At 42.9% G+C, this 27,885-nt stretch overlaps 2 long non-coding RNA genes across 3 annotated transcripts in view; one reads left to right on the top strand and one right to left on the bottom strand.

Moving 5' to 3' along the window:
- LOC125960305 (uncharacterized) overlaps positions 1-3,830 on the top strand; it is a 44,675-nt gene extending 40,845 nt beyond the window's left edge. For both annotated transcript variants that reach the window (XR_007469871.1, XR_007469870.1), the window contains one exon: positions 3,715-3,830. This is a non-coding gene — a long non-coding RNA (uncharacterized LOC125960305). The remainder of the gene's footprint in view (positions 1-3,714) is intronic.
- Positions 3,831-6,961: 3,131 nt separating this feature from the next.
- Positions 6,962-27,607, bottom strand: LOC125960304 (uncharacterized). Its single transcript, XR_007469869.1, has 3 exons — positions 27,569-27,607; positions 8,331-9,353; positions 6,962-7,015 (listed from the first exon to the last, which is right to left on the bottom strand). It is a non-coding gene; the product is annotated as an uncharacterized LOC125960304 (long non-coding RNA).
- Between the last annotated feature and the right edge of the window lie 278 nt (positions 27,608-27,885).

Below are 27,885 nucleotides of genomic sequence, written 5' to 3'. Positions count from 1 at the left end.
AATTGCCGGTTGTCCTGTTTTCCTTTTCCTGTACGGGAGAGAGCAGTGCCGGTTCAGCTGACCGCATCCCTAGAGGAAACCAGAGTCAGAATTTACCCTGTTACCTCTGCTGAAGTTCTGGGCTAGTTTCTTGCTGTTTTGTTTAGAGTTTTTTTTTTTTTTGATTTATTCCCTTGGCTTTCTTCTCTATCGGTGGCTCATACCCAGGATAACCATTCTTCCCTTAGCCTCGTAAACAAAACCATGTTTGAGTGTGAAAAGGGCCAGTGGTGATGCGCTGCCCCCTTGCATCTGGTCTTAGGGAGGGAGGTGGTGGTGCGCTGAGCTTCTTCCTGTCTCCTTGAGGTAGAGGATGAAGAAGTGTCTGGGAAAAGGTCATGGACACTGACCCCCCTTCTCTAATATTCTCGGCAACCACTGACCACAGTGCATCCCGAGAGATGGGGGGAAAACAACATTTTTGGAACTCTCCATCGTGTGTGGTTTTCTGTAAAGCCTCTTTGGTCATGACCATGAAGGAGGGAAGCCAAAAAGGAGGCATTGCAGGACTACAGGAATTTTTGCAGTGATCTCTTCAGTTGCTCTCTATCATTCAGTCTGTAGCACTGGCTGGTGCTGTGTCACTGTCACCTTTACAGTCATTTAGAGAAAGCAGAGAGACGTCGACTTCAGCGCTCTCCTGAAATCCTGCTCTCTCATTTTGCTGGGTTTGTTTGGAGGGGCCCAGGGTGAGGGGGGTGAGACGCAGGAGGTGTGCAGTAAGCCTGGGAAGCTGCTGGCTCGCTTCACTGGTCACTCTGAATGAGGAGAGAAACGGTGCGCTCGATGTTCAGGGGAACCTTGGAGCCCCACTGAGTCATGTGGTCAGGCTACTGGCACGAATCCCTTTTCTCCAGCTGTTGGGCTGTAGCACTTCCCCGTGGGAAGAAGTGGACCAGAGTCTCATTTTTCTGGCATTATTCTCTGGGGATCTGTCAGCTGCCTCTCCTATATTAGGAAGAAAAAAGCCATGTGTGTTCCTCCTTTCATTTCATATCCAACAAGAGTCTACAAGACCTGTCAGGGAGGAAGAGGCACCCCAGCCCAACACTGGGTGTCTTAAGCTTGTTCCTACAAAGTAAGATCATTTTATAGCCCTATCCACCCATCTATCCATCCAGTCAACTCTCCGTTCAGTTTTAAAATAAACATATATTGAATGCCTTCTATGCGCTGAAATGATGGTAATAAAATCATGAATAAACACCTAGCACAGAACCTGGCACATAGCAGGTGCTTTAAAGATATTTGGTAAGGGAATGAATGAGTGAGTGAATGCGTGAATGAAGGCGTGACTCTTGTTCTCATGACACATAGTCTGTTGACAGTGGGGAGGGGTAGATACACTGAAGAATATGCTTTGACAACAGTGAACACAGGATATATTGGAAAGAAGAGGTAGGAGCCTTTGAATGTGACTTTGCTAATCAGGGAAGGGCAGAGTTGAGTTGAGCTATGAAGAAGTAGTAGTTGCTGAAGGGGGGATAGTATGCAATGGTGAGTAGCACGGAGTCTGTATTTCAGCTCATCCGGGTTTGAGCTTCCGTTCTGCCACCTGCTGAGGTAGTTGCCTCAGAAGCCTCCCAGAATCACGTATAGATAAAGCAAAGCCAGGTTTATCAGACCTCAGGCAGGAAAGGGAACATCACCTCATAGGAGTCTTCACAGCCTCTCAGAAGACAGGGGTCAGAGGAAGATATTTAAAGTATTTTAGCCCTGCAGCTGGGTGACTTCTAAGGCTGGTCTTACAAGGTGAGGGGTTGGTCAGGATAGGCTCATCATAGTGTGGTGAGGGTCTTGAAGAAAGTCCCGTCAAGCAAGCCAGTAGTCTTAAGAACATACTGCTTTAGTTGATTCATCACCTTATCTTCTAGAAGGAAGCAGATGACAGGGTTTTTTTGGTTTGTCTTCTTTTTTTTTTTTGCTCACTCTTAGAATTGTTAATATGGGGAGAGAATGGTCTGCTGATTTCACTACTTATTAGCTATGTGCCTTTGGGCAAGTTTTTTCTTTCCTACTTGCTTTAATTGAAGCTCGTATGTGAATGAAACTAATAGAAGATTTAATGAGATCAAATGTGTGGAACGTGTAGCACACAGGGCTCCATCCACAGGGAGCGTTCATTATGGGATACAGAGCTATCGGCAACTGCACCTTCAATCAGCATGGCCAACTCATCCTCACGTTCCCTGGACTCTGAGAGTGATGATGATGTTATAATCGGAGAGGCTAGAAACCTGTGCTAGCTAGTTCCAGTTCCTTTACCAACTTGCTGTGTGACCTTGAGCAGGTGACTCACCCTCTCTGGAAATCAGTATCCTCCTCTCTAAAATTAAGGCGTTCACTTTCCTCATTTAACAAAGGATTTCTGAAGTTCCCTCCAGGTCTGTGAATAAATTTGGCCTGGAGCAACTTGTCCTGAAACGTGTTTTTCTCCTGGGATCTGGAAAATTTAATTCGTGATTGTGAAGCGTCTGTGTTCTCAGCTGCCTGAGGCCAGTTTTGTGCTGCTGAAAAGGATGAGAATTCTGGGCTGATGACGATGGACGTTCTGCATCATTTGGGTCCTGGGCCTTGCATGACCCACTGCAATAGGTTGTTTTTCACAAAAAGATAGAAATTATACTGGAACTTGTTCCCCCCAGGGTCGAGGCAGCAGAGTAAGTTCTCTGCTCGAGTGGCTGGTACCAGAGTGTATGGTAGCACGATCAAGAGCAGAGATCACTGATTTGGGATCTGAGGGCTGAACGTCCTTCTTCTCTGTGCTTTCCTTGGACAAGTCACATGACCTTCCTGAGTTTTGGCTTCCTCATGTAACAAAAGGAGAAAATAATAACGAGACTGTGCTGCTGCTCAAGTGAAACAGTGAATGCTAATGTTCTTTTTTTTTTTTTTGGCGGTACGCGGGCCTCTCACTGTTGTGGCCTCTGCCGTTGCGGAGCACAGGCTCCGGACGCGCAGGCTCAGCAGCCATGGCTCACGGGCCCAGCCGCTCCGCGGCATGTGGGATCTTCCCGGACCGGGGCATGAACCCGTGTCCCCTGCGTCGGCAGGCGGACTCTCAACCACTGCGCCACCAGGGAAGCCCGCTAATGCTCTTTTTAAACTAAGACATTAGCTGATATTCCTGTTCAACATTCTGCAAGTTTTAGTGCTAGGGATTGTTCTAAGACCTGGGAATGCAATGGTGCACGAGATGGGCAACATTTTCAACCCCCAGGGAGTTTCTACTATGGTGGAGTGGGGGGGCTCTGTGTTAGAACAAAGCAGACAGTGGATTCATGGGAGGCTTTGTTTTAAAAAACAAAAAATTTGAACAAAGCGCTGACCCTTATTGAGCACCTGCTGTACGCCGGGTCCTAAAGATGTTTTCTCATTCATTCCTTGCAAAGACCCTGTGCAGGAGGTCTTCTGGGTTCCATTTCACAAGTGAGAGGGTTTGAGCTGCAGACAAGTAAAATTTATACTAGGGATTCGATATCAAGGTTGTCTGATGACAAAGCTTTGATTCTTTCTAAGACACTGATTGCCATGTCCTCTCGAGCCCCTGAATGTGCACCTTTGCTTGGATTTTTTCCACTGTGTGAGGTTTATCTAAATCTTCAGTAGTGAAGCATTAAAATGTTGCCACGCCACCTTGTAATTTCTTCCACCTCTGCCTTATTTTATGTGTAGAGACATAGTGACTGTTTGAGCTGTGTGCATTTGAGCTGACTAATGAAGAATGAATAAGTACTCCAAGGAAAAAAACTTCTCCAGCTTATTACTAAATGTTCTACAAGAAGTGTCCCAGAAATGTTGGTTATTACTCTTATTTTTAATAATATTATTTTTACCTCTCCTGTGTCAGGAAGCTACCAGGGTAGCCAGAATGAGGGACTGAAAGGTGAGAAATAGGCTTCAAGCTCTAGATCTGGAAGGAGGTAGCCCTGTCACCTAGCCTTAGGGTTTGGGGCTCAGCTGGTAGAACCCTCAGAATGAGGGAACGTGTCCTCAGGACGGCTCTTGGGAGAGCTCCCTGGCATTCCTATTTGTGAAAGGGTTGCATCATTATTATGTAAGTGGGCTGAGATGGCTTTATTACTGAAGCAAGAAGGTTGTGAGTTCACAGCTGAGAAAACCAGAGGAGAGAGTTTTGTGCCTGCTGCCTTTCCCTGGGACTAGTGGTGAGACACCGCCTGCCTATGGGCAGAGCTGGTGCTGAGAAAGTAAAACATGTTCACTTGGACTTTGCAGCCAGAGAGAGGGAGAGTAAGCAAGACAGCAGGAAAGATGACCTCTTGCTAAAGAGCACTGTTTAAAGAGACATTACATTGTGAACAAGCAAATGATAGAGAACTTACATAGATTTCACAATGGCAGCGTCACATATACACACTCATCCACACTTACTTTTATGGCTTTGGAACTAAAATCTTAATTGAAAGAGAGGATGGACATTTATAGAGACTTCAGTTAGCATCCTTGAGGATGAAGGGAAAGAAATATTGTAAAATATAGATTGAAATTACTACAAATATATGGAAATTATGAGAGAAAAGAGAATATACTTGGAAGTTAGATCCAGGAGATGTAACAAGTGAATAGCAATGCTTTCAGAGGGAACAGGAAATGACAGGGGAGGCAGATTAAATAAATCATAGGGGACGTTTTCCTTGAGCTAAAGACTGACTTGAGTCAGAGATTGGGAAGGCTCTCAGAGTTCTAGGCAGGATTTATAAAGACACATACCTAGGAAAATGCTTCAGCTTTGAGTGTAAAGAAGAAATCTCAGAATCTTGCAGACAGAAAGACTGCGCTATTTTCAAAGGGGAGAGATTTATACTGGCCTCTGACTTCTCATTCGCTCCAGTGGATGTTAGAAGAAGAAAGAGTAGTGCCTATAATTTACCAAAGAAAACAACTCCTCTGTGCTGTCAAAACATCATTTGCTTTCAAGTGAAAGAAAGATATTTTTAGATGAGAAAGGATTTAGATCTATTTCAGGTAACTAATATACGTAACATGTTCAAAGAAGTACTGTAACCAAACAAGGCATCACAGCACAGAAACTTTGAGGTAGAGGAAATGGAGGGAAAACAGATGAAAAATAAACCTTGCAGTGTGTGTGTGTGTGTGTGTGTGTGTGTGTGTGTGTGTGTGTGTTTAAGTCTAATTGGATAATAATAAATGATGCAACAGGTGTAATGCAGGTGCTAAACATGGAGTCTCAAATCTGTAATTGCTACACTAGGCATCGTCTGGAAGTTCAGGTACGAAACCCCATAAAATGAGGTTGGTGTAGTTTTGAGCCTAATTTAGCGGAAGAAATACTTGTCTGAAAAGCAGAAACCTGCTTGGTACTTCTTTTTCCCTCCTGTCTTTTAGCCTAATGCTTCTAAACAGAATTTAATAGATCTTGTCTTAAAGGGGGAAGGTAAAAATATAATTTGGTGGAGAAACGTGATGTCCAAACTTCCAAGCGAAAATTCTAGGCCAACAGGTTATTTCCTGAGATATTCAGTATCTATCTAAAGCTCCATTTTAGTACGTTTTCAAATATCAGACATGGCGTCCTGAAATTAAAAGTTCTCACAGGGCAATTGGAATCCTCATCCACTGCTGGTAGGAATGTAAAATGGTGCAGCCATTGTGGAGAACAGTCTGGCAGTTCCACATATGATAAACAGTTATCATATGACTCTGCAGTTTCACTCCTAGTTGTATAACTACGAGACTACACATATAGATTGTACATAAGTATTCATAGAAGCATTCTCCATAATGGCTCCAAAGTAGAAACAACTCAGATGTCCAGCAGTTGATGAATAAACAAATGAAATACTGTTTGGCAACAGAAAGGAATTAAGTATCACTACTAATACATGCTACAATATGGATAAACCCTGTACACATGCTAAGTGAAAGAAGCCAATCACAAAGGACCACATATTGTATGATTCTCTTTACAGAATAGGCAAATCGTTTAAAACAGAGAGATTACTGATTTCCAGGGGCCAGGGGAAACAGGGACTTGGGGGTTCTGCGTTTCTTTCTGGAGTGATGAAAATGTTCTAAAATTAATTGTGGTGAAGATTGTGTAACTCTATGAGTATACAAAAAATCATTGACTTTTACCCTTTAATTAGGTAAATTGTATAGATGTGACTTATATCTCAGTAAAGCTGTTAAAATATCCCAAACCTCTCATTTGCTTCTTATGATCTGTCTTTCCACTAATCGCTAAGTCTTTCAAACATTTTATTTTATTAAAAATCTATGGTCAAGATTGGCAGAAAAATCTGACCCAGATTGGTAAACTTTGTGAATGGATTGGTTAGCATTTTATGTGCAAATGTATTTTTGGAAAGCCACCTATCAAAATGAAAGGTAATTAAGATTGACATTGTGGTAGGTCTTCAGTTTATCATATTAACAGACCAAGACATCAAAGTCATCTGCTACTGAAACTATATTAGACATTTTCATTGGAACACTTGGGTACCATGGAAAACTGAAATACAAAAGGATTTTTGTAGCTTACAGAGGTTTCTGCTATGGGGAATTCCAAAGTAAAGTGTTATCCTGGGTTGGACACTAACCTCATGATTCATTTCAGAACATAAGGGCCTTGGGCCACCCTGTCTTTAACACCCCATTGGTGATAGCTGTGTGAAGTCATGATGACATTTTTCTGGTCCAAGCATTTTTTTTTTCTTCTATTTTAATTTCCTTGTAATCTCATTTATCTTTACTTCCTGCCTTATCCTTATGCCTGTAGAATGCTTAAAAATGTACTTCTAAAGAATTTGTTTAGTATAGGAAAATAAGCTTTGTTCATTGATGGAGAAGAAACACAGATAAACAAAAATTTTACCTTAAATAGGATGTTCTCATTCACCCAACATTTCAGTTACCTTACACTAAACCAGAAACCCTTTTTGTCTGCTCTTTAAATCTTGTTGGAAATCCTTCTGAAAAGTGTCACTTCTTCTCCCTGTCCATGAAAGTAAAATCTACATTTAGATTATCAGTGATAGCTGAAAGACTCCTTGAAAATAACTCCTCTTGTGTATTAATAAAGAGAAAAGTCTTCATGACACAAAGAATGGAAAGGCAGACTCTATTCAGGGGGAATATTGTGATAGGTATGCAGACCACTGCAATGGGGTTGAGAGGCAGGGGAGAGAAATTGGGCTCTACTCAATACAACAAGGAAAAGTGGGAATTCATAGCTAAGGAGCACGATGGAGGTCAGTGGATGGGAAATTACTAAGAGGAAACGCCAGTAGGAGAGGGGATTCTGGCTAAACTGACCTAATAGGATTCTTGGTAAAGGCAGGTCAGGGTGATCAGATACTGGTAAAGGCAGGTCAGGGTGATCAGATACTGAGGGTGGGGAATCTTGTTAAACCCATTTAGGATTCTTGCTAATATTGGGCTCTTAAGGGACATGCCCAAGGATGGGGTCCAGTTGGGCTCAAAAGAGCCTGCTTCGAGTTTGGTCATGGAGAGAATCTTTACCCGTACATGCGTGAGACTAATGAGATGGTGGAAAGGAAGCGTCCTTGTCAGCAGCAGAAGAGAAAAGACCACAGGGAGGATTATCTGCAAGGTAGAGTTTCCCAGAGAGAGTAAAAAATCATGGGTTCAGTACTGACTTGATATCTCAAGATGGAAAATTGTTTTGTAGAGACCAAGGCTTTGGGAATCTGTAATTACTGGATAGCGGATTTTGCTCCAGTATGAAAAAACAATTCAGCCTCCTCTCTCCCCTTTTAGAGGATTTTTACAAGTAAACAGCTCATCCATTAGTTAGCTAAGTTGTGTTCATTTACGTAGTCACCGAGGAGGTCAGAGGTTAAGACTTGGGCTATTGCCCTCATGGAACTTCCAGAGTCAAGGTGGGACGACCCTCAGAAAAAAGTACATCCATCATTTTTCTGGTATGAGCTTCATAAAGGAGGGGTGGTACCACGTGCACAAGGCCCTTGACTCAAATGCATCCTCTCCTCTCAGCCAGTCATCTGTGAAGCTGGCCAAGTGGACCACGTTACTGCCCTACTTTAAACCCTTCAATGGTTTCTCGCCAACCTGGAATCAAGAACAGCATTGTTTCGCACGGCCTTCAGGGTTCTCAGGGACTTGTGCTCTGTCAATCTCTCCAGGCTATGTTTTATTTTCTCACTTAATTCATTTTTTCCATGAGAACATTTATTGAGTGTTTCTGGCTTTTTGTACGGATCTGTACCAAGCTGTCTCTGAGTGAGCTTGTTAACGTTGTGGCGGTTTACAGGGATGACAAATGGTACCTGAGGTTTAAGATGTGCTTGGCTTTTGAGGAACATGGGGCCTGTGATTGAAGCTGTCCTTGATGATGATGTCCCTTTCAATTTGTGACGCAGTGGGTGATAGACAAACATTCATGCGTTTATGTATCACGCCAATGCTAGGTTACCAGGTGAGTTGATACAATCAAGGTGGTAGGACCCGGCTGCAAGCTTATAGAGAGGCTTGGTGACATCTGCCTTTTTATCAGCCCTTGGTGATCCTTATCAGCAAACAGCCCTCTGATTTCAGTGAATAAAGATGCTCAGAGATCTGCCCCAACTGTGTAACTTGGGAGTCTGTGTTGTAGAGGACATCTCATAGAGTGAAGAAGGTCTTTATTTCTCATTAGATGGCCCACCTTGGTGACTTTCTCTGATCATTGCTATCCATGACTATCCCACCATGTCTTTCAAATTACTCACTGAGATACATTGACTCCATATGTCTGTGTCTCAGTGGCTGTATTCTGTCTTCCTAAGAAACATCTTTGTGGGTATGTATGGCTTTTGGTGTGAGGCTTGTCCTGTCCCATGATTTGCAGTCCTTATATGAGCCTTGTTAATCGATTTAAACAGATAAACATTTAATATGGACACGTCCTTGCTACCCAAGGGATCCTCTCTGTGGAGAGAGCTTGCTTCTCTGAGAAACATTTTCCATATATGACTGTTGTGTATCTGTCAGGGATGAGAGCAGGCATTTATATGGGGCGGGGGGCAGACAGAGCGCTCAGCCTGTATCTTGGCAAATGCCTGGGGTCCCCAAGGGAACGGTGGTTGGTGATAATAACACTGAATCACAAATCTCGACTTAACTGCATAATTTCTTAGGGAATTCAGTTCTCAGCTGTCATTACAAGGCCTTCCTCTCTCTTTCCTCCCTCTTTCCTCCCTCTTTCCTCCTTTTGATACTCCTTATTTTCTCTTCCTCCCTGAAGTCAGCAGTTTCAGGTAGTTTTCGAGGTAAGTTGTGATTGTACTTCTTGTGCATATGAGTTTTCACCCCTGGAGAGAAAGAGAAGAAAACAAGTTTTTGGAGCAAAATCCAAATGGCTGTTCTTTATCTGGGTCAGTGAGCTGCATAGTTACGAAACCTCAGAGCTGTGTCTGCAAGCATCATTGACTTGTTGACTACTTTATACTGTGTAATGTCTTAGAGTGTTTAAGATGACCATATTTAGGGGCACATAGTACACAGAAGGCTTTTTATTTTCCAATCCGTGGGCATGTTTACCTAAATAGCACAACAGAAACAACAAAATGACATGTAATTTTAACTTAATCAGTTAGCTTTATGGAAAAGAATAAGACTATGTCATATTGGAGACAGCCTATGAAACCAGCATGAATTAGTGCCTTTTGGGTAATATATGTAATCCTTGGGAAATTAGAAGAAGCTACGTGTTGCTTATTATAGGCAGAAGACATTTGGAAGCAGCCTAGATAAAACTAAACCAAATCTCGGAGAATTCTATTGATGAAGCTTTAACAATTATCACGAATTATAATGTATTACACATAGAAAAGCACATTTCTTCGGTGGCACATACATTAAATACCGCATTGTACTCTTTATTCACTTTCTTAATCTTGCCAGATCTCTTAGCCTAGGCTTAGAGAGGTAGCAAAATGCTAACACACAATTTAAAAAAATGGTAAGAACCAGTTAACCAGGTGACTTGTGGCTGTCAGGTCTCCAGTCTTATCAAATTCTCCGAAATGTGCCTAATGGTTGGAAAAGTCTCCATTTTGGCTACAGGAGGCTCTATTTCTGATCTTTTAAACTTATCTGTCAGTCCCTTGTCATTACATCTGTGCTGATCTGGGTCCTCTGGAATGAGGAGAGTGCAGGGGGAACACTCAGAGTTCATCTAACATCGACCTCTGTTCTCTCCAGGGTGTCTGGTAGTTATTATTGATTTGGGGGGTTGGTACCATGAGGGTGGGAATGCACAGTCGTTTTCAGCTTCTCTGACCCTTCTGCGTGAACAGGTCTCCTAGCTCCAGGGACAAGCCTTTAACCAAAGGTACCGTATCCCACCAGCAACTTTACACATAGATGCTCTCTGGGTCTGTTAGAGTGGGTTACGCTACACCGAGCTTCCTAATTCTAACAGCTGCTAGTGAAACACCCTCTTCTCCATCCACCGGCCGAATGCCTGGAGAGGAATCTCGCACATATTAGAGGCACAGTACATTTATGTTCATGGAAAATGTATTTCTATCTAATGAGGGAATTAAGGGACTTGCAAGGGACAAACACTTATGTTAATGAGGCTGGCTATGTACTAAAACGAGATACCAAATGCTGTATTGCACAAGAGAGTTTATGATGGGGTGGAGAGGGGCTAAGTAGCTGCCTATGTTAAATTATTCTTAAAATCAGGTTAAACATTGTCTAAGTATGTGCTTATTATTAGGATATACATAAAGTGACAGTGGTACAAGACAGGAATTTGGAAACTGTCAATTATTAATTAAAATTTAAACCTAGCTTAATAGGTATTTGATTGTAGACCAGTGATGCTATGTTTTGAAAATACCAAGCACCATTTGATAATTGCCATTGAGGGTCTATCTTGGTCTTATTGCTCTGAACCGAAAGCAATACTTTTCTTTGTATGACCTGTTAAGCACTTCCCAACATCTTCTAGAAAAATACTTCAGATGACAACACTGATAGTCTTGTGCAACACGCAGGTGCCAGAATTACTTCCCTTTGGAATTTGTCATTTTTCAGATTCAGTGTGAAGTCAGACTCAATTCATTTGTATTGAATCCTAAGCTTTTATACATATATATGGTAAATCTACCATATATGTATGGTAGATTTTGTTTTTTATAAATTTATTTATTTTGGGCTGCATTGGGTCTTCTTGCTGTGCTCGGGCTTTCTCTAGTTGTGGTGAGCGGGGGCTACTCTTTGTTGTGGTGCGCGGGCTTCTCATTGCGGTGGCTTCTCTTGTTGCGGAGCACGGGCTCTAGGTGCACGGGCTTCAGTAGTTGTGGCACGCGGGCTCGGTAGTTGTGGTGCACGGGCTTCGTTGCTCCCCGCATGTGGGAGCTTCCTGGACCAGGGCTCAAACCCGTTTCCCCTGCATTGGCAGGTAGATTCTTAACCACTGCGCCACGAGGGAAGCCCTGTATGGTAGATATTTTCAATTTGTATGAGCACATCGGGGTAGATGTTTTCCTGTCTTCCCAGGTTTGTACAAGATGTAGGGGAGGGACAGAATTTAAACCCAGGTCCTCTGGCTGGAGGTCTGGGGCTTTTCCTATGTTGCCACAGCGCCCTTTAACGTAGGAAGCGAAACCAGCTCTTCTGGATGAGGGCTCTTCCTCTGCACAGTTGCTGAGGACAAATCTTCCTTGTCACTAAACCCTGTTTGAACCCATTTCAACTCTGTTTTATTACTCCTTTCTGTTACTCCTAGAACATATTAATTTTCTGTTTTAAAACCGTAGCCTAGAACCACTCATATTCATACGTGTACAATTAAAAACAGCATAAAGGACAATCTTCTTCGGGTAATCACCCTCTAAAAGGAAGTCACTGCTCACATTTGAGAACATTGAGCACATTGAGATGTGCTATGGAAAGAATGCAGTTAATGAGCAGATGAGGAACCTACAGTCAGTGCCAAGAGCTATCACAGTGATGGAGAACACAGGATTTACAGTAAAAATATTTAGGTTTGAGTTAGTACTTCTGTCTTTCCTGAGGTCAGTTTCCCCATCTGTACAATGGGGTTAACAGTAGTAGCTTCCTCTCAAGGTGCTGGTGAGCAGTAATGGATAGAATGCCTACCACGCCTGGTACCTGGCACAGGAAGTGTCGTCATTGATCGCTGTTACTATCCCCACTGTTGTCACTCTGTTCTTGCTGTACTCATCAATCATCCCAGCAGCTCCTCTTGAAATGCCAGCCCTCGAAATGTACCTCCGTGTCTTTAAGACCACACAACACTGATCAGCAAATATACCGTAGCTTAAACTGATATGATAGGATTTTGTGTTCTGGAACATGTTTTCCTCCTTCTCCTTTCACAGAGTGCTGTATATGAATCTTGAACCTTATCCCTCTAGATCACAGAGTGACAACTAACCGGAGCAGGAAAGACTGTTTTCTTAAGGTCTTAACTTTGATGAAAGAGAATACAAGTGAAAAAGGACTTCTTTATCACCTTTTGCTTTGGGAAATAAGACATCTTCATGTAGGTTCCAATTACTTTACATGACTCAGAACTCACAGTAAATGGTGTAACGCAGTCAGAGATCAAGTCTGGGAATCGTTCTTTGAGATTATCATTAAAAAATACTGGGGCTTCCCTGGTGGCACAGTGGTTGAGAGTCCGCCTGCCGATGCAGGGGACACGGAGTCGTGCCCCCGTCTGGGAAGATCCCACATGCCACGGAGCGGCTGGGCCCGTGAGCCATGGCCGCTGGAAAAAACAAACAAACAATGAAACGTTACATGAGCATTTTTCCTTTAGTTAACAGTTGAGAGCTCTAAGACCCATTTGCAGTATGACTTAATATAACAACTGAAAGCAGATGTATTTTCACTCCTACCTAAATACATAATCAATGTTAAGTTTCTATAATGGCTTTGTAGTCTGATGCACCCAGCGTACAGTAGTGGGCAAGGTCAAAGTGATCCTTGCCTGCATGGAAGTTACATCGTAGGGACAGAGAAAGGGAGCAAACGCTGACTGGTAAGCAGTAGCTTATGAAATGCGATATGTACAGTGACTGTGGAAGAACAGAATACTATAAAACTACACAACAGGTGTACCTCACCCCTTTAGGACTTGAAAGGCTTCTCAGAGGCCTTTTGCGTTTAGGTCAGGTTGTGAAGAATGCATAGGAGGAACGAGGCAAAGATGAGAAGGAGGAGAATTCCACCTGGAGGAGATGGCTGACCGAAGACCAGGTAGTAGGAGGCTAGCTGGCTGGAGGAGAAAGAATTTCATTGTGCTTGGAGAGCAGAGGGTGTGTGTATATGGGAGGAATAAGGGGAGATGGATGGCATAGTGGAAGCAGGTAGCAAGAGGCTTGTAGTGAGGAATCCCTAAATATCTCAGAGGAAGATTGATGGACTTGAGGAGAGGTAGACCTGCATTCAGTCTGTATTCGAATTGTGGTTTTGGCCACAACAGATCTGCCTGACCCTAAGTTTGTTCCTTTGTAAGGTGCAGAGAGTAATATTTACCCCACAGGGTTGTCATGGGTATAAAGAGAAATATGTGAAAGAATATACCTAAAGGGCTAAGTATAATCCTGGCATAAAGTTGGTGCTCTGGAAATGTCCGTATATGTATATAAAGGCAAATATACACACACACACGCACTCACAACACTGAGTTATCAGAAGGATATGACTATGGGACCTGTTATGTCTTCATAGGAGAACCACATTTGTTAGAGGGCGTGCATATGTGTATGTGTATTTCTCTGTACATAAATGGGCATTGGCTCACTCTGGGGGAGGGTATCCGTCTTTGATATGGAAGACAGGTATTTCCTCTCTCCCTAGAGGGAGAGAACATCAGGTAATTATGTTTCTGAAGAATGGGTCTGTATTACTTTCGCTGCTGTAAGAAATTAGCACAGATTTAATGGCTTAAACAAAACAAATTTATTATCTTATGGATCTGGAGGTCGGCAGTCTGAAATTTGTTTCCCGTGGCTAACATTAAGATGTCAGCGGGGCTACGTTCCTTCTGGAGGGTCTAGGGGAGAAATCATTTTCTCACCTCTGCCACCTTCTAGACACTTCGCCTGCATTTCTGAACTCACGGCCCGTTCCTCCATCTTCAAAGCCAGCAATGCAGCATCTTCCAATTTTTCTCTGATCCTACCCCCCTTCTACAAAGATCCTGTCTATACTCCCGCCCAGATAATCGGAAATAGTCTCCCATCTCAAAACCCTTAACTTAGTTACATGTGCAGAGTCTCTTTGCCGTATAAAGTAACATTTTTACAGGCTCCAGGGATTAGGATGTAGACATCCTGGCGAGACATTATTCTACTTACCATGGGGTCTTTGCTTTCTTAGAGGAATGAGGAACCAGCATTCTTGTTGCTAAGAATTTGGGCTCTAGTCTTCATGCGGATCAAGGCTTTTGCTGACTGGCCGTTAAAGGCTGTGATGGGAGAAGAGAAAAGAACACTGGTTCCTCCTCTCCTTCCATCCCGCTGTCTCTTTCTCCTGTACTTCAGCCACCCAGGCCTTCTTCCAGGCTTCCTGGAGGCACAGACCTGGACCTTCGGCCTGAAATGTCCTACTATCTTTGCGTGGTCAACTCCTCAGTCTTCAGATATCTTTATCCCTCCTTCGGAGGTTTAACTTCCTGTGTTCTTGGGGATCAAGCTGGGGACGCAACACTGGTGTTGGTGGGACCACTCTTTTTTTTAAACAATTTATTTCTCACAGTTCTGGAGGCTGGGAGGTCCAAGTTCAAGGTGCTAGCACATCCAGTGTCTGGTGAGGGCCCGCTCCCTGGTTTGCCAATGGTTGTCTTATTGAACCCTCACATGAAAGAGAGCAAAGAGAGGGAACAGGCTCTACAGTGCCATCTTTATTTACTTTTATTTCTTGGCCACACTGCGTGGCATGTGGGATCTTAGTTCCCTGGCCAGGGATCAAACCCGTGCCCCCTGCAGTGGAAGCGCAGAGTCTTAACCACTGGACCGCCAGGGAAGTCCTGGTGGGCTACTCTTGATACAGGATTCATTTGTATATTCACTCATTTAACAAGTATTTATTGAGTGCTGTTACATGTTGGGGTCTCTGGAAGCAGACGCTGAGACAGAACTGTAGTCCAGTATGTTTATTAGAGGGCGTCTGTGGAAGGTTTGGGCCGAGGGAGGAGTCGAATGGTGATAGAGGCCCTGACACTTCTAGCCTCCGCACGGAGCGGGGCCTGTGGTGCACGTTGCCTGTCACAGTGAGCTGTGTCAGGGCCCACCGGGCAGAGCCTGGGGGTGGTGGCCTCAGGAGGAGGGTGACAACTGGAGGCCTTCCACTCATCACACCTCCTGCAGGTGCGCAGCAAATCTGCCCTTGACAGGGGTTCTAAGAGACGCGTCTCTGTGTCCACCACAGGCACACGCTCTAGACCAAGATCTCTTCGAGGTGTGAGCACAAGACCGATCAAAGTCCCTGCCCTCGTGCACTTTACATTATAGTGGGGGAGATAATAAACAAATGAATAAATGAAATACATAAGAAATACCCAGTGAGGAGTACCAGGGAGAAAAATAAAGCAAATAAGGCAGGCATAGAGAGTGTTGCAGGGAGAATTGCAATTTTAGAATGGAGTCAAAGAAGGCCTCACTGAGGAGGTGATAATTGAGTAAAGACACATAGGCGGTCAGGGAGGGAGCTGTGTGGATATCTGGGAAGAGTCTTCTTTAGTTTTTAATTTATTAAAGTATAGTTGATTTACAATGTTGTATTTCTGCTGCACGGCAAAGTGATTCAGTTATACACATATACATCCCTTTTCATATTCTTTTCCATTATGGTTATCATCGAATATTGAATATATTGAATACAGTTCCCTGTGCTGTACAGTAGGACCTTGTTGTCTATCCATCCTGTATGGAATAGTTGGCATCTGCTAATGGGAGGAGTTTTTAAGCAGAGGGAATGACAAGGTTCAGAGTCCCTCAAGTGGGAACGGTGAGAGACCACCGTGGCTGGGGAGGAGGGTTTAAGGGCGAGAGCTGGAGTAGTTGAATTCAGAGGAACAATGCGTCGCGGTGGGGCAAGTTGAGCTAGGGCCTCGGGAACTCTTCTAATGATTTTGGGCTTTATGTGGAGTAAGGCGAGAAGCCATAGATGGTTCTGAGCAGAAGGATGGTTCATATGATTTACAACCGTTTTTAAAAACATGTACCGTTGCTTCTCCAAGTGGTGATGTTATTAGGAAGGAAAAAAATACGAACAAAGTTGCAGTCGTCCTGACGCAGCCTGAAGAGGTTAGCTGAAGACACCTGGGGAGTTAGAGGGACCGCCCCCCCGCCCCGCACCCCGAGAAGGACCACGGAGTTGTGAGCAGTTATGAGCAAAACCAAGGGACTGATCAGGCAAATTCAAGGTTGAGACTCTTAGTAAAGACAGTTACAAGTTTATTCGGGTTAATTATTGCACCTTTGACTCCTTTTCTGGGGAAAAGAATGTGGTTGTGTCAGAAGCCTTAGGTACTTCTGAATTCCTCTAAGGTGGTTCTTTGCTTGATTTACTATTGTGTGATGTGTCTATTCATATTTGCAAGAGACAACTGTAAAAAGTGAGTTGATAATGTACCCATCAGAAACGGCTCTTAAGGATTTCCATGGTGGTGCAGTGGTTAAGAATCCGCCTGCCAATGCCAGGGATACTGGTTTGATTCCTGGTGCAGGAAGATCCCACATGCCATGGAGCAACTAAGCCCGTGAGCCACAACTACTGAGCCTGCGCGCTAGAGCCCGCGAGCCACAACTACTGAGCCCGTGTGCAACAACTACTGGAGACCACACGCCTAGAGCCCATGCTCAACAACAAGAGAAGCCACTGCAAGGAGAAGCCTGTGCACCGCAATGAAGAGTAGCCCCCGCTTGCTGCAACCTACGCAGCAACGAAGACCCAACGCAGCCAAAAATAAAAAAGTTAATTAATTTTTAAAAAAAGAACTACTATATAAAGCTGAACAGACAATATACTACTTAAAACAAAAAAGAGGGCTTTTAGCTCCTTTTCACCTGTTGCATAGCTCTATTCGATGGCTACCATATTTGAGGAACTGTGTTTGTGTTACTCCAATTTCTTTATTGTGTGAGGTGATAAATGCTAGCTAGTTCTTCTCAGTTTTGTTGAACTAACTTCATTCATTGAGCACTTACGGAAGCGGGTAAGTGCTAGGCATTTGGACATGTGCTGGTGACACAAGGATGCACACAGAATTTGGTGCTTGCAGGCACAGGGCTGGCTGGTAGCCTAGAGAAGTGGTTCTCATAGTGCTGTCCTGGTCCTGCAGTAGCTGCGTCAGCATCACCTGGGACTTGTTAGAAATGTACATTTTTAGACCCCACCTAAAATATACTCAATTATTCTAGAAGTAGCAACCAGCAATCCAGGTGATCCTCAGGAATGCTAAAATTTAAGAACACTGGTCTAGAGATGAGAAAATTAAAGGGTATAACACAGTCGTGTGACAGAAGGAATCCCCAGGTGTTGGGTGAGCCCAGAGGAGCCAGGCCTAACTTAATGCAAAGTTGGACCACCTCCAAGAGGGTGGGCTGCCTGAGATGAGGCTTAACAACAATACGTGTTAACAAGATGTAGAAAAGGTAGAAAAGAGCCTCCAGGCGCAGGGACCAGGTCAGCCGTGGAGGCCAAAGACCACACTGAGTGCAGCTCCCTGTGGCTGCAGGGTCCGGTGCCTGCTGGGCTTTCAGGTTGAAGATGGAGAGGTAGGTAGATAGTAAGACCTTTAAATACTGCCCTTCAACAATTCTTCTGGCTTTATACCCTCAAACAAGAATATTGCTAAACTCTCAGTGATAACAGCTGGAGGAAGCGGGAAGAGGATCAGATTCACCCTCTGGGTTCTGTTCTCAAGTCTCAGACTCCTGCCATCACTGGCATGGCAGTTGTTCCAGCAGAGGGATGTTTGGTTCAAGATACTGCCTCAAGGGTTCCTCCTGAGATGCAGTAAAGAGGAGGTCTTGTCTTTCTGGCTTCTTGACATAATGCTGACGTTGTATTTCTCCAGAATTGATTGCTAGGGGATGGTGTTGTTTCTGGGCCTCTCACGGAAGTGCCTATGCATCAGACATTTATATGGTACCAGTTCTTTCTCAGCCCTCTGTTCCCCAGGGCTGCTTTCTCAGCAGTAGCCGTTGAAGCATCTCCCTGTGTTTTTGGTCTGCCATACGTCTATTTCTCTAATTCTTTGTTTTTGCTATTCCTTGCTGTTCTTCTGCCTTTTGTTAGGTATTCCGTAGCTAAATTACAGTACTTGGAGAGAGAAGCTTTTCCAATATTTTGCCCCTCTGCTGTGATAACTTCCATAACTTGTGGTAAAGTATAAAATGGATTTTTGAGATTTCAGTATTAAATAAATTATAAACTTCCAAATGGCCTAACCTTGCATTTTCTGCTTGACATTGAAATTACTTGTTTACCTTTTATTTTTTCCCAAAAGATGTTTACTTCTTTTCTCTATAGGCCTTTTATTGTTGCCTTGAAGGGCTTCCACTAAAGGTACATTTTTACATGTGATTTTTCACTTCCGAGATTTCAAAGTGGATTTGTTAGACTTTTAGCCTCTGGGGTTATAGGACTTAGATTCCATGTATTTAAGTGCAATTGTTAGCTTTATTCTCTGCAGCCTCTAGCAGGTGCTTGTAAACAAAGTGGCTTAATCCTGTAGTTAGGTATTGGAGTTTCATTTCCAAAGCAGGGGAGAACTCTGAGCTGCATTTCAATGACGTTGTTTTTGCTGGTGCACTAGGTTTATGAGAGAGAGAGCAGTGGAGTATGCCACCAATATAAAAAGCTGTCAACAATGCGACTTTCCCATTAAGCGTATTCTCCCTTCATTTGGACAGTCCACAGTCATGCGCTGTGAGTTTTTCAGGGTGCTATTGGCTTCAAGGTAGCCATGACTTTTCTTATGAAACTCAATCGGCTTGACTTCTAGAATGATGCTGTGAGGAGCCTAATGGACCCTGTCTCTAGCAAAGCTAACATGTAACTGCTGAAAATTATATGTGATAAATGTATGTGTGTGATTATACATATGGCAAGTGTATATATATAACTGTAAATATATAAATATTTAAATATAGTTTATATAATTATATAAAGTTATATATATGTATGTGTGTATATATATATTTAGCAATTACATGGTTGACATTATAAATCTCTGGAAGTTGTCCTCAGGACCTATAGAAAATAGAGAAACATTAAAAATATCTACTAAATCTTGGTAAGAAGAGTGAGGATCTGTCGCATTTAAGCCCTGACTTTCTGCCTCTCCCCTCTCCCCAGCTCAGTGTGATAGAAACTTTAATCCAGGCATATGTAGCCAAGAAGATGGGCCTTTCTTTTCCACAGCTACCATTTTCCCCCACGAGGGGCTTGCCGCTGGCATCTCTCATCCCCCAACCACCAGCTTCTTGCTATAGGTGCTGCTGAGAAGACTGGTCTCCCTTCTCTTATCCAGTCATACTCCTAGAGTAGAAGTTTTACCCCAGGCATAGCAGGCCAAGGATACTGGCCCTGAAACACCCACCTCAGTTTGCCTATAAGGTGGGGATCATCAGGGAGCCCTCCTTCCACGTCAGGAGGGGTAAGCTGAGAAGATCAGGGGTTACCATCCTTTCCCAGGGCCCCGCTCATAGAGCAGGGTGTCGTTCTTGGAGAAGCAGGCCATTATCCATCCCCTCCCCACCCCCGCCATTGCATTTACACAAAGATACTGCCCGGGAGATAGTCAGGTCAAAAAAACAGAGAGCTCCACAGAATTCCCTAAGAGGACTGACTTATTTGGGAAGAAAGAGCAGTGAAATTCATGCCTAGGGGTGTTGTTGAAAACAGTGAAGATGTTGGTGATATCCAGTTAGTAGTGGTGTCCTTTGGCTGGTACCTCAGTGATAGCAATAAGCAAAATGGTAGGCCAGCTTAGAAGTGTAACGGAGAGTACTAGGGAAAGAGACAATTAAGAAGAGCCCTTCTAAGGTCTGAGTGGCCTCAAAGACTGGCAAAGTTCTGTAGTTAGGTACACTGAAAATGGGCTCTAACTTAATCAAGTAAGGCTGTGAAGCAATTTATGCCCCAGGACATTGTCAAAGACAGTAGTGGAATCAGATAGCAACTAATGGAGACTAACGGCTGGGTGTAATACCAATAAGGGTAGATCAGCTCAGATGCCCAGGGAAATTGTGTTTATACCCAAGACTTCACCCTGTGAGGAGTGATTTCAGCAGTTGCACACTGTGGAGGAAACATTTCAATGAAATAGTCCACCTAGAACAGTAAACAAATAAAAAGCAACTAAGAAAACAGTAACAAGCCCTGGAAGAGGCGGTGGTGGTGCTGGCTCAGTATGCAGAGTTGCTATTATATACTATTGAAAATGTCTAGTTTTACATGACCGAAAACTTATCAAATCTGATGGAAAATATTCATCTCTACATCTAAGAAACTTGGAGAACTCCAGGTAGGATAAAATACATGGCGATCCATGGCCAGACACAACATAGTCAAATGTTAAAAGGCAAAATCAAAAAGAAAATTAGAAAGCAGAAAACAAAGTCTCATTATTGGCCAGGGAACTCCAATAACATGAACAGGTGACTTACCATTGAAAGCAGTGCAGGGCTGGGATGGCTTAGTCAAGGTGCTGAAAGAAAACAGCTGTCAACCAGTAATCTATATCCAGTAGAACTAATTTTCAAAAGTGAAGGTGAAATAATGACATTCCCAGATAAACAAAAATTGAGGGAATTGGTTGCTGGCCCGCGTATCTCAGAAGAAATGATAAAGGAAGTTCTATATGCTGAAAGCAGCTGATACTGGATTCATATTCAAATCCACATAAAAAAGCAAAGAGCACTGCTAAAGGTAATTATTATGTAGGTAATTTAAAAACACAATATAATTGAACATCTTTGTTTTTTCTTAACTGACTTAAAAAGCACTTGTTAGGTCTATAATGTCTAGAAATATAATATTTGACAGTAACAGCACAGAGGCAGTGGGTGGAAACTAATCTCTTTAGGGGTAAGGGAATGATACCTGATGGTAGCTCAAATACACAGGAAGAAATGCAAAAAACCAGAAATGGCAAATAATAAGTTCACTACAACAAACTCTATAAATATATACTTACCTCTTTAAAAGACCCCAGATTACATAAATACTTATATTTTGGATTGTAACATATATCGATGTGCTACATATGACAATAATAGCACTAAAAGTGGAGCAAGGGATAGACTTATATATAAGTGTAAAGTTTCTACGTCTAACTAAAATTAAGTTAGCATGTAAGTTATGGTGCATTTTATAAGCCTCAGAGCAGCTACTAGGAAAACAGCTGAAAAATATACAGTTAAAAATTACTAAAGGGAAATAGAGCTCTCCTGCACTGCTGGTAGTATTGTTAAAATGATGCATCCACTTTGGAAAACAGTTTACCTACCGATACCGTACAGTTCATTTTGAAGGTATAAAATTCGATGTTTTTTAGTACGTTGACAAAGTCGTGAAACCACCAACGCAGCAGAATTGTAAAACTCCATGCCCATTAGCCATCATTCCCCATTCTGCACTCTCCTTAGCCCTTGGAACCCATTCATCTCTTTTCTAACTATAAATTTGCCTCTTGTGGAAATTTCATTGAATTAAGTAAATGAAACTCGCTGGGAACACCCATTTTCTTACTCCAGAAAATCTGTTTTTCCTAATGTGTCACACATTTCTCTCACAAAAGCCCGTGGTCTCCTGGCTGCCTTTCTTGCCTTGACCCCCAAATAACACCACCACTGAAAGACACCAAAACATTAGTCTTTATAAAGTTTTTGGGAAATACAGAAAACTATAAAGAAGAAAATGAGTGAATGACACCACCCAGGAAACAAACTCTGAACATTTTTATATAATTGTCTCCAGTTTTTCCTCTGAGTATCTATGAGTACACATTCACTTTTAACATAATTCAGATCACAGTATGTATATAATAATTTAGCTAGTTTTAAAAAATTGATATTATCTCCCGGGTAATTCCCCTTGGCATAGTTCTTCAGAAACATAATTTAATATCTGCCTAGTAGTTACTCTATGTATGCATCATAATTTATTTAATGCTTTCACTGTTGGACATTCAAATTGATTCACGTTTTTCTATGCTATGAAAAGTGTTATGTACATAGACCTTCGTCTGAATTTGTTTACTTAGAAGAAACCCATAGAATGTATAAACTTTTAAAAGGTTCTTAATGTGTGTGGCTAAATTGTTATCCCAAAGGTTACATAATTTTGTTGTATTAACAAAGCATTTATAGGGAAGCTGTAAAGGCTAGTGGTGAGGTGTAAGGCTCAGGAAACTTGGACTTAAAACTTAGCTCCACCACATACTAAGTGTATGAATCAGAGTTCTGTGAAGAAACAGAACCAGAAGGATTGTGTGTACGTGTGTGCATTTATATATTGAGAGAGTGAGCCCACGCGTGTGAGAGAGAGCAAGCCAAAAAGAGATTTATTTTAAGGAAATGCGTCAAGCAGTAGTGGAGGGTTGGTGAAACCAAAATTTGATGGGGTGCGTTGGCAGGGTAGGACTCAGGGAAGAGTGGCAGTTCAGGTCCAAAGGCATCCTTGTTCTAGTAAGGCCTTCAACTGATTAGATGATACCCACCCACATTAGGGAGAGTAATCTGCTTTACTTTGAAGCCCACTTATTTAAATGTTAATCCCATCCCAAAACACCCTCCCAGAAACACTCAGAATGATGTCCGATCACATATCTGAGCACCGTGGTCCAGTCAATTTGACACAATGAACCATCACACTAAATGTGTGTCTTGTGTGTGTTCTCAACCTCTGTTTCCTCATCAGAAAGTGGAGAATGATATAGCTACCTTAAAGAATTGGGGGAAAAAATAAAAGAGTAAAACACATGAAACAAGTCTGGCCCAGAGTTAGCGCACACTAAACGTCAGCCACTATACTATTATATCACCTTGCTGTCACAGTGCTTATCATTGGGAAATTGTGCTAATGTTAAAAATAAAATGTGACTTCCGGGAAGATGGCGGAAGAGTAAGACGCGGAGATCACCTTCCTCCCCACAGATACACCAGAAATACATCTACGCGTGGAACAACTCCTACGGAGCACCTACTGAACGCTGGCAGAAGACCTCAGACCTCCCAAAAGGCAAGGAACCCCCCACGTACCTGGTTAGGGCAAAAGAAAAAACTAAACAGAGACAAAAGGATAGGGACGGGTCCTGCACCAGCGGGAGAGAGCTGTGAAGGAGGAAAAGTGTCCACACACTAGGAAGCCCCTTCGCGGGTGGAGACTTCGGGAGGCGGAGTCGGGGAGCTTGGGAGCCGCGGAGGAGAGCACAGCAACAGGGGTGCGGAGGGCAAAGCGGACAGATTCCAGCGCAGAGGATCGGGCCGACCGGAACTCACCAGCCGAGAGGCTTTTCTGCTCGCCCGCCGGGGCGGGCGGGACTGGGAGCTGAGGCTCCGGCTTTTGTCGGAGCGCCGGGAGAGGACTGAGGTTGGCGGCGTGAACACAGCCTGCAGGGCGTTAGTGCACCGCGGCTAGCCGGGAGAGAGTCCGGGGAAAAGTCTGGACCTGCCGAAGAGGCAAGAGACTTTTACGTCCCTCTTTGTTTCCTGGTGCACGAGGAGAGGGGATTAAGAACGCTGCTTGAGAGAGCTCCAGGGACGGGCGCGAGCCGCGGCTAAAAGTGCGGAGCCCAGAGACAGACATGAGACGCTAAGGCCGCTGCTGCCGCCACCAGGAGGCCTGTGTGCGAACACAGGTCACTAGCCACACGCCCTTCCGGGGAGCCTATGCAGCCCGCCACTGCCAGGGTCCCGGGATCCAGGGACAACTCGCCCGGGAGATCGCACGGCGCGCCTCAGGCTGCAACGTCACGCCGGCCTCTGCCGCTGCAGGCCCGCCCCACACTCCGTGACCCTCCCTACCCCCCCGGCCTGAGTGAGCCAGAGCCTCCGAATCAGCGGCTCCTTTAACCCCGTCCTGTCTGAGCAAAGAACAGACGCCCTCCGGCGACCTACACGCACAGGCGGGGCCAAATCCAAAGCTGAGCCCCTGGGAGCTGTGAGAACAAAGAAGAGAAAGGGAACTCTCTCCCAGCAGCCTCAGAAGCAGCGGATTAAAGCTCCACAATCAACTTGATATACCCTGCATCTGTGGAATACCTGAATAGTCAACGAATCATCCCAAATTAAGGAGCCCTGTGGATGAAAGGCTCTTGGTGCTGCAGCCAGGAGTCAGTGCTGTGCCTCTGAGGTGGGAGAGCCAACTTCAGGACACTGGTCCACAAGAGGCCTCCCAGCTGCACATAATATCAAACAGCAAAAATCTCCGAGAGATCTCCATCTCAACGCCAGCACCCAGCTTCACTCAACGACCAGCAAGCTACAGTGCTGGACATCCTATGCCAAACAACTAGCAAGACAGGAACACAATCCCACCCATTAGCAGAGAGGCTGCCCAAAATCATAATAAGTCTACAGACACCCCAAAACACACCACCAGACGTGGACCTGCCCACCAGAAAGACAAGATCCAGCCTCATCCACCAGAACACAGGCACTAGTACCCTCCACCAGGAAGCCGACACAACCCACTGAACCAACCTTAGCCACTGGGGACAGACACAAAAAACAACAGGAACTACGAACCTTCAGCCTGCAAAAAAGGAGACCACAAACACAGTAAGATAAGCAAAATGAGAAGACAGAAAAACACACAGCAGATGAAGGAGCAAGATAAAAACCCACCAGACCTAACAAATGAAGAGGAAATAGGCAGTCTACCGGAAAAAGAATTCAGAATAATGATAGTAAGGTTGATCCGAAATCTTGGAGATAGAATGGACAATAGAATGGACAAAATGCAAGAATCAGTTAACAAGGACCTAGAAGAACTAAAGATGAAACAAGCAACGATGAACAACACAATAAATGAAATTAAAAGTACTCTAGATGGGATCAATAGCAGAATAACTGAGGCAGAAGAACGGATAAGTGACCTGGAAGATAAAATAGTGGAAATAACTACTGCAGAGCAGAATAAAGAAAAAAGAATGAAAAGAACTGAGGACAGTCTCAGAGACCTCTGGGACAACATTAAACGCACCAACATTCGAATTATAGGGGTTCCAGAAGAAGAAGAGAAAAAGAAAGGGACTGAGAAAATATTTGAAGAGATTATAGTTGAAAACTTCCCTAATATGGGAAAGGAAATAGTTAATCAAGTCCAGGAAGCACAGAGAGTCCCATACAGGATAAATCCAAGGAGAAATACGCCAAGACACATATTAATCAAACTGTCAAAAATTAAATACAAAGAAAACATATTAAAAGCAGCAAGGGAAAAACAACAAATAACACACAAGGGAATCCCCATAAGGTTAACAGCTGATCTTTCAGCAGAAACTCTGCAAGCCAGAAGGGAGTGGCAGGACATATTGAAAGTGTTGAAGGAGAAAAACCTGCAACCAAGATTACTCTACCCAGCAAGGATCTCATTCAGATTTGATGGAGAAATTAAAACCTTTACAGACAAGCAAAAGCTGAGAGAGTTCAGCACCACCAAACCAGCTCTACAACAACTGCTAAAGGAACTTCTCTAGGCAAGAAACACAAAAGAAGGAAAAGACCTACAATAACAAACCCCAAACAATTAAGAAAATGGGAATGGGAACACACATATCGATAATTACCTTAAATGTAAATGGACTAAATGCTCCCACCAAAAGACACAGATTGGCTGAATGGATACAAAAACAAGACCCATATATTTGCTGTCTACAAGAGACCCACTTCAGACCTAGAGACACATACAGACTGAAAGTAAGGGGATGGAAAAAGGTATTTCATGCAAATGGAAACCAAAAGAAAGCTGGAGTAGCAATTCTCATATAAGTTATATATATATATATATATATATATATGTAGTTTGCTTGAGTGCAGTGTTTTTTGTTTTCTGTACTGAATTCATTAGCATGGGTCGGTATAAAATTTAGCATAGGTCAATATGTAATTTGTAAACTAATAAGGTCTTAAAAGTGAGGAATTAAGTCTTTTAAATTTAATTATTTATTGTAAAGAGCAGAATAGCATACATAAACAGGTGCCTAAGGAAAACTTGTATTCTAATATGGAACTCTCATGAACACCTTTTTTTTTTCTTCTAACGGTATGATAGTAGGCCATTTGATTATTTTTATGGCTTTAACTTTACAACAATGAAATATTCGTAAATTTTAAAAAGTATTTTTCTTTATTTGATGCGGGTGGGATACTGGAGAAATGAAAGGTCAAACATCTATTGAGGAATCCATACTTGTCTATATATTGTGTACTTTTATTTCAAGAACTGATTTAAAATTCCTAAAAGGATGCTATAATAAGTTATTATGCCATTTTACAGACTGAATTAAGTGAATTTCAGGGAGGTATGAAACTTGCCTAAGGCTATCCAGCTACCAAGCGGTAGAAGTGAGAATTAAATCCAGGTATACCTATAAAAAAAAAATAAAATAAAAAAAAAAAAAAAAAAAAAAAAAGAAGGCGAGGGCAGCACCAGGGTATGGGGTTGTTAGTTTTATAGGGGTGAGTAATTTCATACGCTGATGAGTGGGAGGAGTATTCCAGCTATTTTGGGGAAGGGGTGGGGATTTCTAGGAATTGAGCCACCGCCCACTTTTTGACCTTTATGATCATCCTTGGAACTGTCGTGGCACCTGTGGGTGTGTCGCCTAGCTTGCTGATGTGTTACAATGAGTGTATACTGAGGCTCAAGGTCTAGTGGAAGTAGACTCGTCCGCCATCTTGGACCTATTTTGTTCTAATCAGTTTATGTTGTGTCCTCGGGCTATGTAATTCTTTTAAAGGTTGTGCCCTGCCCCCTTTCCTCCTGTTTCATATTGAATATATAATGTTTACCAGAGTATGTTTTAATAATTAATACATGATGTATAAAAAAAAATAAAATAAAATAAAATGTATCTCACTATTTATTAGCCTCTTGGGTTTTCTCCTCAACTTGACTTTTCACATAAGTCTTCTGCTAACTTTTGGTTGAGGCTTCTGTGTTTATTTTTTGTTGCTATAGATAAAAAATTGAAATATGAAATCATTAAATATCTTTGTGATTAATTTCTACCAAAGCTAGTAAATATATGCATGAATTATTTTATATATTTACATTATATATAAATATTATATTTTAAAGATTTATATATGTTTTGGTTCTTTTAGCTTGCAAGATTCTTGTGAACATGGACTTAGTCTTATGTTGTTTTGTGCTCTACTAAGCAGCTAAAAATAGATGTTTGTAAAAGTTTTGATTAGGAGAATTGAGCTCAGCATAGAAATATACCCATGGCGTTGAAAAGATCCCCTTACTAAAGGCTTTCCAGAGATAAAGCAATCTTTTCTCTGTCCTCGTTTCTCACCTCTCGCTATGATTTTTCTTTCTTCATATCCTGCTGCTGTCATCTCGTCATCTTCCTTCAGAGCTGAGTCCCAGGGGGAGAGCTGGCTGAATGTCTTGATCCTGGGGCCTCTGGAGAAACCTTTGATTACAGAATGATGATGTCATGATGATGATGAGTATCTTCTGTTGAACGCTTACCATGCCAGGCAGCATTCTAAGAACTTTAGTTAGTCCATCTCATTCTCACAATAGCTTTATGAAGTAGAGGCTCTCATCACCACTTTTGAAATGAGGAAACAAAGACACAGGGAGATCTCAGAGCTCACAAGGAGTTCC

Source organism: Orcinus orca, chromosome 10, assembly GCF_937001465.1.
Source record: "Orcinus orca chromosome 10, mOrcOrc1.1, whole genome shotgun sequence".
Taxonomy (NCBI): domain Eukaryota; kingdom Metazoa; phylum Chordata; class Mammalia; order Artiodactyla; family Delphinidae; genus Orcinus; species Orcinus orca.
This window is presented reverse-complemented; position numbering and strand designations above follow the sequence as displayed.